Genomic DNA, 5,442 nt, shown 5'->3' on the forward strand with positions numbered 1-5,442 from the left:
GCAATAATGCACAAGATTTAAAAGGTGAAATGTGTCATTTTTGTGCCACTGGCATCACCAAACATTTTCCCAACTGTAAAGATAAGTTAATTTAGATATTTAGAGTATACTGTGTAAATGTTGCTTCAAAGCTAAAGAACATGGACTAAAGAACAATTTTATTTGAAAGGTTAGGGGCTTGTTCAGAACACAAAGTATGAGCAATAGTAATAGCAAGTACCTCTAATCGTCAAACTAAAACACTCCTTAAATTGGTGTAACAATGTTGCCTCTGTGCGTGGTTGAACTGATCTTTCAGTCTTCACTGTTAACAGTTGCTTAGCCTTGGATCTATTATATCACTCACGTCACAAGAACACCACAATCACTAGTGCTGTCAGACCCCATAATCTCTTTTGAAGATTTCTAATAATTACTAACAGCCCACTGCTGACAATTGTTTTCTGTTCTTCAATTCTAATTTGAAGCCCTTTTCTCACAAAGTCCTCTGCTGAGTGGGTCAAAGTGACCAGGTGTGTTCTTGTGTTCCTTCTGCTGCATCTCCAAGGCATTATTTCTGGTCACCTTGACAACTGACAACTACCCAACTTTAACGAGATATCACATGTGATCTCAAACTCTGCCTTTAAAATCACATAGAAAAAGTTGGCTCTCACGGTACCAGAATGAGAATATTCAAATTATAATAATTTTTATAGAGGTAATATTGTTAAAAAATACATTTAATTACATTTTTGTTGGGGTCCTGATCACCCTGTCAGGGTTTTATCGCTACATAATTTTATCACTTACATAACATAATATACAGGCCCTACACATATATATATATATATATATATATATATATATATATATATATATATATATATATATATATATGACGTAGATAACATTTAATGGGTGTATTCAAGGAGCCTGCTGTGGAGGTCAGAGGGTTGGTAGTCAGCCAGAAGCCTCTGATAAAAGCCCTTCACTTCAGCTCTCCACTATATCTGATCCATTTCCAAGCAGAGTAATAGCACTTGGCTAAATGAAATCTGTAGGTGGGCTGTACTCCACACTGGTGGTAGGTGAGAAAACAAGGTGTGAGGCTTTCGAGAGGTCAGGTTGAACTATGAGAGAAACACTCCTGCTTGTTACTGTGAGGCCTGAGGCAAAAACTAAACCACATAAAAAAACACCCACTGCAAATGGGTTTAAAATATCTCAAAAAGAGTGTTGGAGAAGACGCCTATTAAAGACACCTCTGGCCTGAATAGAATAAAATCATTGTTATGTGTAGAAACTGCCTGTCTAATGGAGTAAAACAGTGACCTCCTGTGTTTCAGCTGTCTTTGTTCTTTGATACTTTGAAGTATTTTTTGAGATTTAATACTTTTTTTTTTAATTCTTCAATAAAGAGATCTAATGGTCCTGGAATCTGATTGGATGAGAGACGTTCCATAAGCACTGATGGTGTGACAGCATCAACACTCAGACGCTTCACTGTGTGTATCACTCCGCTTGTGTTCATGCCATTTTTTAAATTACATATGTTAGCCAGCAGGTGGTGGCAAAAGATAATTTTTGTGTGTAATATGAGCCAGTTGGTGACCTAAAGTGAATCCCTATGTCATTGTTTACATAGAACAGTGCTCTGTGAGTTTCCACATTGGATACATACTGTTTAAAATGGCAGAGGACATCGCTATTTCTATAGTAATTACATTTGCACACCGGCTACCCAGAAATAGAGAGGAATACCCCGCTTGGACGTCTATATTCCACTGAGAAAACTGACCTTCAGAAATCTGACAGCATCTCTGATTGGGTGTTGCAACAGGTGATCGCACACGCTCCATCTCTCTCTCTCTCTCTCTCTCTCTCTCTCTCTCTCACACACACACACACAGACAAACACACACATCCACATACATCATTGTTTATCCAATAACTTGTTAGAAACAGCACAAGCCATGATACTATTTCTGAAGTGAACATTTTGAATTACTAATGAAGGCTTGGCCGCATCATTTGTTTTGAACCAGCAATGGCAGATTCTGATCCGTAGCGTAAGAAAGTAGTTCCATGCACAAATCAGTTTTTATGACCGTACTCAGTTTTTCCAAACGTTTTCAAATGTACTTGTTCATTGAACTTTTGTATATAAGCAATATGACACTCACAATCGTGCTATATGGCCCTACATCAGCACTGCTGTAATTACCTACAGCACCTAATTACCTATATATATATATATATATATATACGCATAGCATGTGTGTCTGTGTTTGTTTATGTTTGTTTTAAGTTAAGTTTGACATGAAACTTACGCTTACTGTTCAGCCGGTTCCTACCTCCTCCTTGCCTGTACTTATACTGTTACTATATATATATATAGTATATATATATTAGGAACACAGTGGTCCTAATAAAGTTGACTGACAGAGGTGGAGCCGTGGTCTTCTGCTGTTGTAACCCATCCGTCTCAAGTTTTGACGTGTTGTGCATTCTGAGATGCTGTTATACTCACTACAATAATACAGAGTGGTTATCTGAGTTACCATAGCCTTTCTGTCAACTCCATTCAGTATGGCCATCTCCGTTGACCTCTTTCTTCAACAAGACATTTCTGTCCGCAAAACTGCTGCTCACTGGATTTTTTTTTTTTGGGGCACCATTCTGTGTAAATTCTAGAGACTGTTGAGTGTGAAGATCCCAGGAGATCAGCAGTTACAGAAATACTCAAAGCCCCACGCTCCAAATCACTGAGATCACATTCTTTCCCTATTCTGATGGTTGATGTGAACATTAACTGAAGCTCCTGAACCGTATCTGCATGATTTTATGCATTGCACTGCTGCCTCATGATTGGCTGATTAGATAATTGAATGAATACGTAGGTGTACAGGTCTTCCTAATAATGTGCTCAGTGAGACTGTATACTATATAAACGTATATATATATATATATATATATATATATATATATATATATATATATATATATATATGTATATACTGTGTATATAAGTAGTTTGAGAGTGTTGGAAGACCAACTCAAATACATCATCCACAACGTTTCATTAGAGTTGACAGTTTCTGCTGACCTTTTTTGCCTCAATTTCCATTTTAGTGGTTACAGCGGCTTCTCTGATTAGTGGATCTCTCTTCTGGATTATGGGTAGTGTAGTTCTTCACAAGAAATTTGGCTACTACATTTTTAGGAGTAAAGTTGAAATCACACTGCACTCAAAAAAAAAGATTTTACATAATTTACTTGATTAAATTTGTTTAATTTAATTAAAAAATAATTAAAATATTAACTATAGCAACACAATTCTAGAACATTTTGTCGCAACTTGATTTCATTGCGTTCAGTCCATTTAAATTTGTAAAATGAAATTTTACTCATTCACGTAGTCTCAACTCAAATGGATTACCTTTTGTGGTGTATTTTGTAGCTTTAATGGAACTTGGCAGGGGATTTCCAAATCCCAGCATGCTTTGCATGGGACTGGTTGGGGAGAACAATTGTTGAAATTAAGTGTTATTTTATACATATTTGAGCAAAATGAGAATAGGATGAGATTTGATCATGTTTGATGTTCCGAAATGTTGGTATGTAAAAATATTGTCTGTTGCGGTGATGAATGGCGCTTGTGCTTAGGTTAAGAATGGACTGTCATTATTCAGTGATTTGATTTGTGCACTGCTTAACTCTATAAGCATTGCAATTGTTTAACTGTCCCTACATTTACTTGAGATGTGCTAATAGTAATGTAACTGAACATAGTAAGGTTAATTAACATGAGTTAAATTATTTAACGAAACAGTTTCATGTAGTATCAAAATTCATTTTAAATTGTACAACACAGTTTGAACAAATGTATTCAAATAAATGTTTTGTTGAACTTTATGAAGTTCTGTTAAAACTGCTATAGTATATTAATTTGACCTAATCCAACTAAATTATGTTGTTTTAATGGAACTGACTTATTCTTACTGTAAACGTTTAAAAATGTCTATAAATCAATTAAATTAAGTTAATGGCATCACTTAACAACCACACAGCTTATAGCTACATTTATTTGTTACTTTTACAGATCAGTTTCTCCAAAGAGATACTCAAACCCTACTGTTGTGCCTTATAGTACCAGTAACAAATGAATATGAGGGACTTTACTTGGGTGACAAAATGACATAAATATAAAGAAATGTACCTGATGTCATTGTGGATTGCTCTAAAAAGACTCTGCAGCACCTTCATGTGGTTGTCCATGGTGTTGCTGCTGGAAATGACTGTCAATACACAAGTACGTTATCTGTTATGATGTTGTATGTGCATGTGTGTACAAGAAAAATGAGGCTATATACTCTGTGCTATATATGCATATACTGTATGTATGCTACATTGTTGTCACATGACCGTATCACATGCGTGTTTAATTCCACAAGTGGCTTATTTATCATCTCAGAAATAAAAAATGATGATTTGGCCGTTTTAAAAACTTTGGACAGTCTATTGATTCAAATAATGAAAGAAAACCTCAAAAACCATAGCTGATAATCCTTCCAATGCACTCATCACACTGCTGGAATGTCAAGTTGGCACAAAGTATTCCATGTAGTGTGCTCAGTTGTAAACTGCAAGTTTTGGAATATGTAGTTGGTCATCCAGGTATTCCATGTATTTGGAAATGTTGCATACGGTACACAGTATATATACAGCAAAAGCCTTTTTAAAGGGGTTGCAGAGATGACAATCTGTAGTGGGACCCTGATTCCATGACATTTTAATCATAACATGTTAACTTATGACAAATCTCCACATTCTTGAAATACACCAATACATTTAAAATGTTGTATGTTTATGTAGAGCATTACATAGCATGGCAACACAATAGCAGATGTCTTGAAATGCAAAAACGTGATGATGGCTAGGTTAAGGTTAGGTTAGATTAGCCTCATAATGGCTTTTGTATATTTGGAAGAGTTCAAATCTTATTCTAAAATGTATTTACATTTTAAAGATGAAGTATGTCTTTCAATAATCACTGTATACAAACAGGTCTCCTAAACAATCCCCTTGTCTTCAATGGGTCAGAAAAAAAACAGACCGTCCTGTCACAAAATCACGCTATAGGTTGAGCCAATGTTGCTGTGTCGGGCTGGTCAGGATGCTCAAACAAAAAGAGCAATGTTTTTATTCAGTGTTTACACATTTTTTGAGGAATCAACCTACCAATGGTTTACCTGCATATTAAGATCAGATAGGAGAAAAAAAAGATCTACATTCAAAAAACATTCAAACTTCAGCTTTAATATCATTGAATTTCAGCTTTTGTCCTACGGAGGTACTGGTCTCTAGAGGAAAAGTTGCTTATATTAATGTAGTCTTAAACTACTCATAAAGAATGAAGTTATATCCTGATATTTTGGGCCAAGACACTGTTGAGAATAA

This window comes from Xyrauchen texanus, chromosome 21, assembly GCF_025860055.1.
Source record: "Xyrauchen texanus isolate HMW12.3.18 chromosome 21, RBS_HiC_50CHRs, whole genome shotgun sequence".
NCBI classification, from domain to species: domain Eukaryota; kingdom Metazoa; phylum Chordata; class Actinopteri; order Cypriniformes; family Catostomidae; genus Xyrauchen; species Xyrauchen texanus.